Here is a 15959-nt window from a genome sequence, read left to right on the forward strand (position 1 = left end):
AGTTCAGAAATAAGAGTGCATGCATAATCTTTACAAATGTGTGATAAATCGCAGAAGAAACAGCTGAAAGCTGGAAGTGGTGGTCCACAGGGAGCAGGATAGGGCAGGGGTCGCGTGGGGATAGTAGGAGCGATAGCCAAGAATCTGCTGTTTTTACACAAACCTTACAGAACTCCTGACTTCTTAAAACATGTATATGTATAGGATATCGATAAAATAAAAATAATATTTGAAAAAGCGAACCCAGGGCTGTCAGGGGGGCTAAGGGCAGGTGGGGCATGTCATGTCACAGCCTGAAAGGACCTGGCCAAGAATGCTGTGTAAGCACACCTGTGCACAGGGCTGGGTCCTAGCTGCCTCAGTTTCCACAGCACCCAGAACAGGACCCAGCATAGTGTTGGAGGTGTGGCTGAGGCTTTGGAACTGCAGCCGTGATTTTAAATCCCAGCTCTGGCACTTTCCAGGTCTGTGCATGTGAGCAAGAACCTCACTTTCCTCCCTGGCCTTCAGCGAGCATTCAGGGAGTCACTCTGTGTGGCTCCCCCAGCACAGTGCCTGGCCCACTATGTACAGAACAAATAGTGCTCTTACTGCTTTTAAGTTCTCAACGTATACTTGAAGGAGCTGCCGTGCTGCCAGGTTGAAAGGCAGGAGGGAGACATAATGGGGCGGGTCAGGATGTTTCCCGAAAGACGGTGTAAAGTGGGGTTGGCACTGAGCTGCTCAGTGGGGTCTGGATTAGGGACCAGATGGTGGAGAGTGAAGCACAGCAAGGCTTTGGGGGGAGGGCAGAATGGGAGCCAACGAAGGTGCTGTATAAAAACAGGGAGCCGGAAGGCCAGGCAGACTGGCCACTGAAGGACGGAACGTGGGCTGGGAGCTGTGGCTGGCTGTAAGCTGCACTTGGGGACCCTGCTAGGAAAAGGTCTCATGTGAGATGATTACACAGCTGTTGATGTCCCCTCCCCTTTGCAGGACAAGCTGGGCCGCTCCACTGACCAGACCCCACAGGCACCCGGAAGATGGGCCCTGTCCTGGGAGGGGACTTGCTATAGGTTGAATTATGGCGCCCGAGGCAATATTCAAGTCCTAACCCTCAGTAGCTGTGCATGTAACCCTAATTGGAAACAAGGTCTCTGCAGGTGATCACGAAGATGAGGTCATTGGAGTGGGCCCTAATCCATTTTGAGTGATGTCCTTTTAAAAGGGGGAAATTGGGAGGCACCTAGGTGCTTGGTGGGTTAAGTGTCTGACGTGTGGTCTCAGCTCAGGTCATGATCTCACGGTTCGTGAGTTCGAGTCCTGCGTCAGGCTCTGCACTGACAGTGTGGAGCCTGCTTGGTATTCTCTCCCTCCGTCTCCCTCTCTCTCTCTCTCTCTTCCCTTCCCCCACTTGCTCACTCTCTCTCAAAATAAATAAATAAACTTTAAAAAAAAATTAAAGGGGGAATTTTGGACACAGAGATAACGACGCAAGGAGAAAGCTATGTGGAGGTTACAATTATAGCACCACAAGTCAAGGAAGGCCAGAGACTGTCAGCAAACTACGAGAGCTGGAGAGAGGCCCGCAACAGACTCCCCCTTGCAGTCCCCAGAAGGAGCCATCCCTGCCAACACCTTGATTTTGGACTCCAGAACCGTGAGAAAATAAGCTTCTGTTGTTTAAGCCACCCGGTCTGTGGTACTTTGTCACAGCAGCCCTAGATAGCTAACACAGGCTTGCGGCTCTCACTGCCAACAGGTGACACCCTCAGACACAGCCTTATCTAATGCCTCAGTCACAGCCTGAGTGCCCGGCTCCATCCACTTGGGGAGACTTTCCACAGTGGCCCCCAGTCCCCAAGCTGCCCTGCCCCCACCTGGTGACCCTGGAGAGAGCCCCTAATGGCAGGACCTCAGGTCAACCACCTGGGTCGATGAGTAGCCTGGAGTTGGGCAGGGTTGGGCGGGGAGACCCTGCCCACATCCTACTGGCCCTGTTGCACTCCCAGGGAGAGCCACTCACTTGGATGTCCCTGGCCCATGTGCACCTAACTGGAAGGGGGGCTGCCTGGGGAGGCAACACAGTGCCACGCAGAACACAGTGCAGCAGAAAGCACCCTGGGTGAGTCTGATAGGGGACACAGGCGGGGTCATAGGAAACAGTCTACTGTGTGGCCATTGGTCCTCTAGGGACACCCTGCACTCCTCCTTGCCTTTTTCTGCAAAATAAAGGTAAATTTGTAAAAACAGAAAGCAATGAAAAATTTTAGTGTAGGTGCATTTAAGTTTTTCTTAGAGAGAGGTGGGGGCCACAGGACACAACGCTGTTCTCTCAGCTCCCATTCAGCATGGGAGCCGAGGTGTATACGAAACGGCAGGTGGGTCCCAGCACAGTGGTGACTATCACCCAGTGAGTGGTGAGGTCCTACTCACTCGCAGTCGCCAGGCCCAAGAGGACTCTCAGCCATCCGCAGGACGGTCCTGGCCTCAGAGGCTGGTTTGCCCACACAGGATTCAGCAAAGCTTAAATCTTCCAGAGACTGAAACAAGAGAACACAAATAGGGTATCAATGGGCTGCAAGCAAGCTGCTTATGTATGAACACATGGCAACTCTCTTATCTGAACGACGGACCACACGTTTAAAAAAAAAGAGGCTAACAGCTCCCTGCACCGAAACGTCAAAGGCGGCTCGGAACTGCGGGATCAGAACTCCAAGGTTCTGCAGAACAGCTGAACATTTTGAAAATCAAAGAGCTGCAAATAGATCGTGAGTCTCTCCAAGTTTTCAAGCGAGCCCTCCTGCTCATTCCCAAAGGTCAGCACACACAGACAGCTAACAATTCTGAGGCCACCAGCGGCTGGGCCTCGGTAGAAAAGAGTGGGGAATGTATTTCTCTAACCCTTTTGGAAGAAGACACGGGAAACCCTATAGCATTAATATTTCAGGTTTCACTTGCTCTAACAGGAAATGAAGCACATTCTTCAAAGTTCTGTTACCAATTTGTTTTCCAAAGAAGCAAAACGCTACACAGAATACAGAGCTTCATGTCACCTGCAGTATCTTAAAATCGTATGTGACATACATGGCTGGGAGTTCTACAAAATACACTGAAAAAAGCCTTTTCAAAGACAGAGTGATCATATATGCACATGTGGGGGCACAGTGCAAGTCATCCCCTGTGCAAGTGACATCATTTCCTCCCTGACACATGGGGGCGCAGCGTCCAGCCTGCAGACCAGGGCCACCCTGGCATGGGCCATTGCCTGGATCTGTGCAAGGAGGTGGACTACGGAGGCACCTTGGTTGACATCCTATCTCTGCCTCTTACAGCCTGAGACGACTAAGGAACCTACCCATGCCTCAGTTTCCCTACTTCAGAGGAGGATGGGAGCACTAAGATATTGGGGATCAGGCCTCACCTCCAGCACCAAGACCTTGGTCTCCCTATCATGTCAAATGAAGGCATGACTTACAAGGTTCCTTAAGCTTTTTTTTTTAATTTTTTTTTTTTTTTTAGTTTATCCATTGTTTGAGAGAGAGAAAGAGAGAAGAGGAAAGGGGCAGAAAGAGAGGGAGAGAGCATCCTAATTAGGCTCTGCACTGTCAGCACAGAGCCAGATGCAGGGCTCAAACTCACGAACCGTGAGATCATGACCTGAGCTGAAATCAAGAGTTGGACACTCAACCAACTCAGGCACCCTAGGTTCCTTGGGCTTCAATGTCGATGGCTGGTGCCATGTTCCCTGTCCACAGAACAGGCCATCCAGCTGAAGGCCTCCTAAATCCAAACATGGAGCCCACCCCCAACCATGGGCCCACTCCAATACCAACGGACGAGGGCATCACTGTCCATGCAGGTAACAACCAGGCCAAACCACACCTGTGCCTGCCCCAACCACAGCCAGGGACACTAATGGGGTGCATGGAGGCATGATACTGCATGACATGGTCATTGACTTGACCACAGCATGCAAAGCAGCCAGCTCCCAGGCCTCAGCCTTGACCACTGCTTCAGTCTCCCCTCATCATTCCCCAAGGCCCCATGCCACTGGGGCTTCACCCCTTTCCTGCCAGTGTTTGAGTCATTCCTTTTTTTGTTCCTCCAGAATCTTATTGACAAACTCCTATTCACTCTTCAAAACCCAACTGGGAAAGGCATCCCTGAACTCCAGTAGTAAGCACACTCTTCTCAGTCTGTCCGGTTTCTGCAGTTTTCATTCTCAACCATATCCCCTGCTCCCTCTAGGAGCCTACCTGGCCTCATGAAGGCAGCACTCCAGACTACAGATGCCACAGCAGCCAGCAAACCAAGGACATGGGCCTCAAACACAGCCTTCAAAAAAGGGGAGGGTCAATGCAAGGAGCTACAAAGACCGGGAAAGGGCTCTGAACGGGAGCACTGGGTTGGGGTCACAGACACCAGCCACAGCAGAAGCGGTGAAACATGCCACTGAAACCATACTGAGCACTCAACACCAAGCTCTGAGGCCACCAGAAGTCTCTGACTGTGGAGGGGGGTTATCAGGTCAGTTTGGTGCAGGATGACCTGGGAAGAGAAGGGCTCATCCACAAGTCCCCGGAAGAAATGCAGAGGTCCCTGTAGGGGTCAGACTTGCAAAGTCCCTTGGAGAGAAGTCCCCCAAAGGGTATGTTTATGGAGCCATTCAGAAGAGGCTGCACAGAAAAGCCCCTTCATGACTTCCCCCTGCTCTCTATAACTCCAGGCCCTGCATTCTGTATGGAAAGCCTCCTGCCAGCCCCCAGAGCTGCATAATTACCACACTGCACAAAACTGCCTTTCACCAACCTGCTAACCGCTATGGGCCATAGGCTGCCATGTGCAGCATGTCCCTGAGGCTAAAAATACAACGACCTTCTCAGGGACACTCCTCCTCCAGAGGTCATCCACAGAGGTGGAGGTGAGGCTGCCTGGGAACCAAAGAGTCTTTCTTGGTTGCTTATCTCCCTCCATTCAAAAGCCAACTGTGGAGCCGACCTACTATGTGCCCAGGTTGGGTCCTCAGCTCTCTGCCTTCTGCAATGTCTGGCAGACGACCCTCCCTGGTAAGAAGCAGGTGACACTGTGCCCCTCCCCACTCCCCCCTGCCCTACACTCAGCTGCTCACAAGGCTCACCCAGAAAAAAGGTTCACAAGGAAATGGTAAACACTCCAGAAACTCATATATCCCCCCAGTCGCGAACTGACTGGGAGTAAAGTTCAGCGGTCCTCTTCAACCCCAGAAAGAATACGGGAAGACACGGGGGTAGACAGGCATGCCAGGCCAATGCTAGTGCTCTGCTCCTGACAACCAGCCATCTTGGTCCACCTCACAACGAATGGTGACTGGTGGGATGAAGTGACCCTGCTGTGAACAGACAAGCTAGGGTTGGGCCGGCACAGGGAAGCTGCCTGGCCTGTTGGGAGGGACACGATGCTGGCAATGTCACACCAAGCTCCACCAGGTCCACCCTGACACTGGGCCCCTGGACAGCAGAAAAATGACCGAACTCAGGAAGGCAGAGCTCACAGGGTCAGGCCTGTCCCCAGGGTCAAGGGCAGCCCTAACCTTTGTAGCCTGCTAGAGTCACTTCTTGCCTACGGCCCTCTATGTGCAGTGGCTGGACTGCCCATTCCTGCCCCGCCCCTGCTCACACTTCAACAGACCACTGTGCACAGAGCATACTGTCTTCTCTCAGTCAGAGGAAGGTCCCACCATGTCCCCTCCCCCAGACCAACAGCACAAGTAAGCTTGGTGAGGCCTTTCTCCACCCAGTCCCTAAAGAATCTGAGACAGAAAACACCCAGATGACCAACAGGTACATGAAATGCTTCACATTGCTGATCATCAGAGAAATGTAACTCGAAACCAGAATGAGATATCACCTGACACCTGTCAAAATGGCTAGTATCAAAAAGACAGGAAATAACAAGTGTTGATGAAAATGTGGAGAAAAGAGAACCCTTGTGCACTGTTGGTGGGAAGTATGTTGGTGGAGCCACTGTGAAAAACAGTGTGAAAGTTCTTCAAAAAATTAAAAATAAAACTCCCATTTGACCCAGCAATTCCACCGGTGGGTATTTATCTGATGAAAATGAAAGACTAACCCCAAAAGATATCTGCACTCTTATGTTCATTGCAACATTATTTACAATAGCCAAGATATGGAAGCAACCTAAGTGCCCACTGACAGATGAATGGATAAAGAAAACATAGTAAAAAAAGTGTATATATACACACAGTAGAATATTATTGAGCCATTAAAAAGGGGGTGCCTGGGTGGCTCAGATGGTTGAGCATCCGACTCTTGATTTTGGCTCAGGTCATGATCTCACTGTTGTGAGATTGAGTCCCATGTTGGGCTCCACACTGCGCATGGAGCCTGCTTAAGATTCTCTCCCTTCCCCCCCGCTCTGCCCCTCGCTCCCCTCTGTCTCAAAAAAATTAAAATTAAAATTAAATTAAATTAAGCATTTAAAAACAGGAAATCCTGACATTTGCAACAATATGGATGGACCTTACCAGCATTATGCTAAGTGAAATAAGTCAGACAGAGAAAAACAAACACCATATGATCTCGCTTATATGTGGAATCTAAAAAAAACAGAAACTAACAAACAAAAACCCTGAATTCATAGATGCAGAGAACAGATTGGCAGAGAACAGAATGCCAGAAGCGAGGGATGGGGGTTGGTGAAATGCGTGAAGTGGGTCAAAAGATACAAACCCCCAGCTATAAAATAAGTCCTGGGAATACGATAGAGACCATGATGACCGTAGTTAATAATATTGTATTGCATATTTGAAAGTTGCTTAGAGAGTAAATCTTAAAAGCTCTCATCACAAGGAAAATAATTTTGTAATCGTGTGGTGATGGCTGTTAACTAGACTTAATGTGCTGATCATTCCACAATATATACAAACATCAAATCATTGCTCTGTATACCTAAAACTAATATAATGTTATATGTTAATTATACCTCAACTTCAAAAAAAAAAAAAAAATCTGAGAAGGAAAAAAGATCAAACCTAGGTCTGAGAAGACAGAAATGAGAATGTACAGACCAGGGACAGGGACCCAGATATGCAAGCCAGAAGGTTCTGCCCTGAGGCTCTGCCCTGCACAGACACGGCCCAGCCTCCAGGTGGCAAACAGCAGCTGGGGCAGCCATATCCTCCTCACAGCCCTCAAGCAAATGGCACACAGCCCTGGCAGGTATCCTGACACAGCCCAGTCAGTGTCCAAGAAGCCCTGCATATTTCCTCTACCTCCAAGAACCAGAAAATCAGGGGCTGCTGTAGGTGTCTGTCTGGGAAGCCAAACAGGGGTCCGCTGATAGACAGAACATGGAGAACTTGTTCTCAACATCTCCCAAAGCCTTCCCATCTCAGCTGATGGCTACTTCCTTCAAATTGCTTAGGCTGAAGCCTCAGAGCCATCCTGGGCCCTTCACCTTCCCTCGCCCTCACACTAATCAGGGAAATCATGCTGGCTCTACCTCTGAAGTCAACACAGACTCCCAGCACTGCTCCCCCATGACCACTGATGCCTGGGCTGAGCCCCCATGCCCTGTATGGCACCTAACATCTCATTGCCTCTATGCTGGCCCCTGCAAATCTAGCCCTGGTGCACCAGACCAAATGATCATCCCCAGTAGTAAGTCCTCACCACAGTCTCTGAGACCTTACACAATCTGGCATGCATCCCTTCCACCACCCCTCGTGACCTCTCCCTCTATACCTGTGCCCTCGCTCATTCAGCACCAGCCACCTGGCCTCCTTGCTCTTCCCTCGAAGATAACAGATAGATGGTACCCCAGGGCCTTTACAGGGGCCATGCCCCTGGCTATCCACATGGCTCCCTCCATGCCGCTGCTCATACCTTACTCTCCCTAACCACCCTACTTAAAACCATGATACCATCCACCAGCCTTCCCCGGCCTCCTCCCCCGCTTTATGTTTCTCCATAGCTATTGCCACCATCTGATACCTGATATGTGTCTTTTATTTATCTTGGTTATTGCCTGCCTGCCCTCCCTGGAAAGCCAGCTCTATGAAAGCAGATTTTTTCAACCAACATTCAATAAAAACACATGGAATGAATGAATGAGTACATCCTCCACCCAGGAAGAAAGCAGGACATGCATATGCCACAGCCAGCACCAAGTGGCCCAGGGAGCTGATGGGGACACAGCACTGCTGCCCACTTCAGTGACAATGACATGACTCCAGCACCGCCAAGCGGCCCAAAAGGAAGAAGAGGAAGCCCTTCTTGGGTCCAGATAAGCCCCAAAAGGATGCTACCTAGAGCCTAGAGCTGGAAGCACCAGCTCCACCCTTTCATTTTGCAGGTGAGGAGCCGAGGCTCAGAGGCCAACACAGACCCTCCACGCCCCATCCCAAGCTTTGCTATAGTCTGCACCTTGACCCCGGTAGCAGTGAGCACAGGACCCAGACCCAAGGCTGGCCACAAGCACCCCCAGAGGCAGTTGCAGAGTGGTGAAGAGCCCATCTGGAGCCAGACTGCCTGGGCTTGCTTCCTGAGAATCCCAGAAAACTATTTAACTCCCCTGGCCCCTCCTGTCCCATCTAGAACATGGGGGACCTCAGACATCTCAGAAAGAACATTAACATGCACCAAACTGCCCAGAGCAAGATCAGCCAGGGATAAGTAAGCACTGTGACACTCTAAAGCAACACCTTCAATACGAGGCTGCCCTGGGGCATGGGGAAATGAGAAACAAGAAAAGCACCCTGAAAAGATGGAGAGGAACTAGAACTTTAAGCAAAATAATGAGAGGAAATAGAATTAAATGGTCCACATATCTAATGGCTCTGTCCTCAATACCCTCCCAGAATTCTCCTTACTGATCTAACGTGAGCATGCTCCACAAGGTCTTCTAGAGAACACTTTGCAGACAGGAAACACCAAGATTCACCATAATTTTCCCGAAAAAAAAAAAAAAAGTTCTTCCTATGATGGTGTGGAGTAGGGGGTCTGGAACAGTAGTCCTGGCTCGAGTCCATGGCTGGATGACAAGAGCCTACTCCCTGTTGCTGGGCTCCCAGACACAACCCACAACAGATAAACCCAGACAAAGACAGGCACCTCCATGTCCTGCTTTCCCAGGAAGGGCAAGCTGGGTAGAGAAATGACACCACCCTGTGCCCTCATGCTCCAATCCTCTGCAGAGCCCTGGTCTCCCAGAGCACAGATAAGTAAACAGGACTTGAGTCCACCCCAGCCAACAGCTGGCAGGCAGAGGGGTGCTCCCTAGCTTTGGGGGACCATGCTGGGCACTAGCTTCAGGGAAAGTCTTGGGTGGCCACTTCTGCAAGACTAGCCATGGGGGCGTAGGGCTGTGCTCTCAGGTGGAGTCCAGGCCCAGGACAAAGGTAAAGGGGGTCCACTCCCCTTCACAAAATTTCAAACCCACAGGTACACCCCACCTCAATGGTGCCACACTAGGAGTCAAGGTGTGTTCTAAAAACATCTGTGCCTGGAAAGGTACTCTGCTCTGTTACATGTGACAATGGCCATATAAGGCCATATAGGTCTGCCATATGCAGACTCCTAAGGCAGCAGGGCCACCCAGTCAAGTGAGTGGGATCAAAATAAAAAAAAAAATCAGGATCGACTGTGAAAGACCCAAAATGGTGACTTTGTTTTTGTTTTTAATGTTTATTTATTTTGAGAGAGAGAGAGAGAAAGCATGAGCAGGAGAGGGACAGAAAGAGAGGGAGACACAGAATCCAAAGCAGGCTCCAGGCTCTGAACTGTCAGCACAGAGTTCGACGCGGGGCTCGAACCCACAACCCATGAGATCATGACCTGAGCCGAAGTCAGACGCTTAACCGACTGAGCCACCCAGGTCCCCCTAAAATGGTGACTTTGCAAAGCAGTGACCACAGGCTCCATGTATCTTACAGAGTGGTGCCGGGGGTGAGAGGGATAGCAAGACACAGGCCCCAGCAGAGAGAGCAGAGGGGCACACAGTGGTTTAGGGCAGAAGGATCAACACAAATCCAACCCACTGGCCCAGAGTGGAGGGTCCTGGTCCTTGTCAGGGAGCCCCTTGTCCTGCAAAATACACCAGGGAAGGCCCGCCTTCCAGGAAAGACTCCAGGTCCATCTGCCCAGCAGGAAGGAAGCCAGTGAGTCTGGAGCCTCACCCCCAGGGAGTCAGCACAATAGCCCTGAGGGAATTCTATTCTTATCCTGCACGACCAGGCCAGCAGAAGCTAAGGAAGGGCAAGTAAGTCACTTGCTCAGGATGGTAGGGCTAAGTTCCAGGAGAAGTCAGGGCCCACTGACTTCTTGGGGCCCAACCCTGGGGTGACCACATTCTGAAACCCTCTCTTTTCTTATGCCCACTGTGCTGCCTTCCATCTGGGCATCAGACACGTAGCATCCAATGCAAGATATGATGATGTGGCCGCACTGAAGCACTTGTAGGTATACTGTTGTATTTTGCCAACTTTTGAGAGTGTTATCATTTTGTTTTATGCCAAAAGGACACTTCTCTTTGACTGTCACAAAAATCTCAATATGATCAAACAGGGTAAGTAAGATGATGGAAATCCCACTAATTGTGTAAAAATTCTCCAAATGGACTAAATTTTTTGCCTACTATATGAGGTATTCTTAATTTGATGGATCTGAATTGGGAGGAAATTTGAGGGGAATCTGGCACCTGACTGGATCCCCAGATAAGCAAAAACTAGAAATAGGTGCTAAGCCCCCAAACAGCTCCCTCGACTTCTGGTTAGGTCACCACACCTGCTACAGGAAGCTGATGCCCCTGAACTGCACCCCAGGCCTGCCATGACTTCAATAGTCTACAGCTGTGGCTGGGTGGGCTGTCCTTTGATGGATGTGCAGACACCAAGTACAGGACCATGGACTGAGACCCATCTAAGCTGAGCACTCCCTCGTGTGTAACTCCAGCTGAGTTCTCTGGAAGTCCACACCAGCCATCCACCTCTCAGGACCTCCAATGCGTGTCTAACAGGCATCTTGACCTCAGCATGTCCAAGGTGGGCCAAACTTTCCCTGCAAAAGATCCAGCTCCACCCACAGCCTCCCCCACTCCCAGGTGATTACAATTCATTGCCCAGTTGGGGACACCCTTGACTCCTCTCTCAGCAGTGGCCAGTACTGGCTTGAGCTTCAGGTGCCTCCAGAGCTCTACCTCCTCTGGTCCTCCCCACCACCCTCCCCAGCCATGGCCTCCATGATCTTGTGCCTCCTAACAGGGCTGCCTGCTGCAACCCTCACTCTATACAGCACCCTACCTTAGCGGCCAGGGTGGTCCTGAAACACAACACAGAGGAACTACATAGTGTCTCAGTTAAGCTTGGGCTACTAAACCAAAGTACTACGGACTGGGTGGCTTAGCCACAAAAATTTATTTCTCACAGTTTTGGAGGCTGGAAGCCTAAGATCAAGGTGCCAGCATGGTCAGGTTCTAGTGAGAGTCCCCTTCTGGGACCAACTGTAGGGCACCAACTTTTTGCTATGTCCTACACGTAGTGGATATCCTCACAGAGCTGTCTGGCCTCTTCTTATAAGGGCACCAATCCCATCATGAGGACCCCACCCTCGTGACCGAATCACCCACAAAGGCCTCCCTCCTGATATGGGGACTGGGTATTTATTTCCATAATGAATTTGGGGGGACACAAACATTCAATCCAGGATGTGTGTGCATGCCCTTATGGTGGGTACACCTCAATAAAATGTTCACTTAAAGAAATCAAAAAAAGGGGGGGTAGAGGGGTGCCTGGGTAGCTCAGTCAGTTAAGCGTCCAACTTTGGCTCAGGTCACGATCTCACAGTTTGTGAGTTTGAGCCCCTCATCGGGCTCTGTGTTGACAGCTCAGAGCCTGGAGCCTGCTTCAGATTCTATGTCTCCCTCTCTCTCTGCCCTTCCGCCACTCACACTCTGTCTCTGTCTCTCTCTGTCTCTCTCAAAAATAAACATTAAAAAAATGTTTTTAAATAAAAATTAAAACAAAAAGAAATCAAAGGCATTGTAATAGAGAAGGGGAAATGGGGGGTGCCTGCTGAAGGGTATGGGTGATGGGAATGTTCCAGGATTACAGGGTGGTGGTGGTTGCATAACGCTGTGAGCATATTAAAAAACTCTGCATTGTAAAGGAGTGAATTTTACAGTATGGGAATTATATCTCAATAAAGCTGTTATAAAGCTTTTTAAATCATAAGTCAGATCACATGTTCCTCTTCTCAATCTCTTTCTTCCTCCAACAGCCCACTGCCACTCAGAGTAAAAGCTCTCACAATGGCAGAGAAAACTTCCTCTCCCGCATCCACACCCTCTGGCTTTCCACCCAGTCACTTGCTCTGCCCCTGCCTCACAGGCTCTCTGCTGTTCCTCAGACACATCCAGCCTCACCTCCATGGTGTCCCACTCACCTCGAGGCTGCATCCCTTGTCCTATCCTGCACCCATCCTGATCCACCTCATCTGCTGGGGTGGACACCCCTCAATTCCCACCTGCTGTGGTCTATGAAATACTCCCCTACCTACAGCACCTACAGAAGTGCTCAATGGCAGCCCCTTGGATGTTGATTCAATGACAGGACTGTCCCCAGGACACACACAGACTGATGCTCAGGGAGACCCATGGCCAGGTGGGCAGAGTGGCTACTTCAACCAGGGTCTGAGGACTTCACCTATAGCTTGCCTACCAGCCCCACACCATGTTTGGGACCAGCTCACTCATCAATACTTCCTATGTGCCAGGCACAGTCTGGGGCTGAGCAAAGGCCCCAGAGGTAGGACCTGGAAACACAGCTCCCATCTGTGACTTGAGGGGAAACTGCCTTCCCCACTCAAGCCTCCAGCTACAAGGGCTTGTGAGGCCTAGAGAGTCAGGCCTGCTGGGGAGGAGGGCCACATCCCCACCAAGCACACAGAGGGGGACACAGGCTCTGCCTTATGAATGGTCACAGTTGGAAGGATGCCGTTAGGGAAACCTCCCCTGTAGGACTGTGGGAAAACAGCCTGTTCCAATTGAGACACCCACATCCAGGCTATTTCCTGTTCTAACAAAGAAAGGTATCAGTTCTCATATGGAAGAGACCTTAAATCCCTTCCCACCTTCCTCTATATTCACATCCTCCCCATGAGCCAGCAGGGACAGGAACACGGACTTCCCTGGGTACACGTGAGGCCACAGCAGCAGAACAGTGGCCCGTGTATCTCCTGGCTGTGCCATGGCATCAGCCCCCACAATACACCACACTGCTGCCCACTCTCCACCCACTATAGGGACAAGGCCGGGCAGCGGCCACCCTGATTCCTGCCTCCAAAGCCTGGCTCCTGCACAGGCCCCGCATCCCCACCCCCCACGCACACCCATCCCCACCCCGATATTCCTTTAAAATCCTACATCTTGCCAGAACACTATAAGACAAACAACACAGAATCCAAGAGGGAATAATAAGGAGCAAAAACTGATGAAGAGGAGCATTGGGGGGGGTGGGGGGCGGGAGGAGTGCTTCCTTGCAAGGCCACCTTGCCTCACCTTGCTGCCAGTTCAGAATCTCACAGAGGCTCCCAGTGATTATTATTATTGTTATTTAGGCTGAGTAGTCGGGGACCAATTAGGGCAGCCAAGTCACCAGCCCCTCTTTGCCCCACAATGGCCCATAAGCGGTGGGCAGCTGTGCTGAGACAGGTGGACGCAAGTGGACATGGGAAAGAATTGAGGAGTCGGGGGACCAGGCCACCACAGGAGCACCAGTCCTCAGACACAAGCCAGCACCGCAGCACCCCGGCCCTCCCCCACGTCACAGAAAGCAAATACTCAATGGGTTATCACAAGGGGCGCCTGGGTGGCTCAGTCGGGTAAGCTTCTGACTCTTGATTTCAGCTCAGGTCATGAACTGACAGTTCATGAGTTCAAGCCCCACTTCAGGCTCCATGCTGACAACACAGAACCTGCTTAAGATTCTCTCTCTGCCCTTCCCCCAACTCATACACATTCTCTCAGTCTCTTTCTCAAAATAAATAAGCTTAAAAAAGAAAAAAAAAAAAGGCTATCACAAAAGGCTAGTCCCAAAACAAGTACACAACTAGTTGAGTCAAAACATTTGTCAAAACCCATGAATGCACAACACAAAGAGCGAAACTTCCCCTAATTTATAGTAACAATAATATATCAGTATTGGCTCATCGATTGTTAACTAATATGCCATATTAAGACTGTATGTGAGGGGCGCCTGGGTGGCGCAGTCGGTTGGGCATCCGACTTCAGCCAGGTCACGATCTCGCGGTCCGTGAGTTCGAGCCCCGCATCAGGCTCTGGGCTGATGGCTCGGAGCCTGGAGCCTGTTTCCGATTCTGTGTGTCTCCCTCTCTCTCTGCCCCTCCCCCGTTCATGCTCTGTCTCTCTCTGTCCCAAAAATAGATAAAAACGTTGAAAAAAAAAAAAGGAAAAAAAAGACTGTATGTGAATAATAGGGGAAAGCAGGCATTTGAGAGTGAGGAGGCAAAAGGAAACTCTGAACTTTGTGCTCAGTTTTTCTATAAAGCCTAAAACTGCTGAAAAGCATTAATCCTGCTAACTTTTTTAAATGTAATGGCTGATTGAGAGCTAAATGTAAGAATAGATACCACTGAGGAGCTAATGGGTAAACTGGAAGATGAGGTTTAGGGATTCTCCCAGAATGCAATGCAAACAGACCCTAGGAAGCAGCCCTACAGGAGGCCAGGTTTCCCCTGACTTTGCTGAGAGCCATTAGGCTCCAGGAACATCCTCCCGAAAGCCAGCCACCACAGCCTCCTGCTCCCCAAATTGAGGAATGTTAGTAAGTTCTCAGGGTTTCAGTTATTCACCTTCTTCCCCACCCCCAGACTGGTTTTTGTAGGGTGGGGGGAGGGGTGGTGGGCAGCAAGTGTGGAGACAGCAAAGGAGCCTTAGAAAACACGCAAAACCTTAGCCTGCGTCCTAGGCCTCTCCCAAGCTGCTGCATTTCCGAGTTCATGGCCTGAGGGAGTATTCTCTCTTTATTTGGCTGTTGGTGGTGAATGACCTTTTTTGCGGGCTTTCTCTTTTTAAAAAAAAAATATTTCTTTAGGAGTCCCAATGAAGCCTTTCAGAAAAGCATTTCGGCACTCTCTTTTCAGAAACTTAAATATGCACATCCTTTCATGCAACAACGCCATTTCCAGGAGGACTCACACAGATCTGAAATGATGTCTGTATGAGGGTTTTTCATTGCAGCCATCTTTTTAAAAAACTTAGGAAACAACCTAAGTGCCCATAAATAGGAGAGCAGTTAAATAAATTATGGCAGAGTCCACATACTGGAATACTCTGAGGCATTTTTTCTACAAGAGTACAGACCAGTACGTACTGACAGGGAGAAATCTTAAGGCCTACTGTTGAGTGAAAAGCGGAAAGATAGCTGGAGGCTGAGTGTCTGTGTACAGATCCCAGTTAGAGATCCATCAAACCAGCTAGAAAATGTATACGTATCTGCAAGTTCATGTATGGGTGCAAAGGCATCCAGAACAGACCAGAAAGGGCAGAACACTTGTCAGCAGTTTCCTCTGGGGCAGGGAGTAGAAGTACGGGAGGGAGGCTAAGGGGGTGTTCACTTTTAATTTATTAAATATGTGTGTACTTGTTGGGTCTTTTGCCCAAATACATTTATTATTCCCCAGCACTGTAATGACACCCACAGCCCACGCCTTCCAGGATTTCATATTATAGTCGGGGAGCTGTCTGCAGTAAGAAAAATGACCAAGGGGAAGGGGAAGGATCGACGGGAAGAGAGCAAGTGGAGCTTCCCACGCAGAAGCAACTGCTCCTGAACACCAGGAAAGGGTGGAGGGGAGTCGGAGTCTCTTCAGGAAGGCAACCCCTGGCACAGAGATGCAACCCTCCCAATTGATCAGAACATCCACACACATCACAGGGTGAGCCCAGAGATGACAAAAACACAC

At 50.2% G+C, this 15959-nt stretch overlaps 1 protein-coding gene across 5 annotated transcripts in view; it reads right to left on the minus strand.

Annotated features, from left to right (window-relative positions):
* Positions 1-15959, minus strand: part of APBA2 (amyloid beta precursor protein binding family A member 2) — a 273496-nt gene that overhangs the window by 219638 nt on the left and 37899 nt on the right. For 4 of the 5 annotated variants that reach the window (XM_040493826.1, XM_040493824.1, XM_040493828.1 and 1 more), the window contains one exon: positions 2416-2522. The exons of the other annotated variant lie outside the window; for it this stretch is intronic. The gene's annotated coding sequence lies outside the window, so the exon portion shown is untranslated. Of the gene's footprint in view, positions 1-2415; positions 2523-15959 lie in introns of those variants that run through there. 5 annotated transcript variants of the gene reach the window in all.

This window comes from Herpailurus yagouaroundi, unplaced genomic scaffold (genome assembly GCF_014898765.1).
Source record: "Herpailurus yagouaroundi ecotype Mexico unplaced genomic scaffold, PumYag 185, whole genome shotgun sequence".
NCBI classification, from domain to species: Eukaryota; Metazoa; Chordata; class Mammalia; order Carnivora; family Felidae; genus Herpailurus; species Herpailurus yagouaroundi.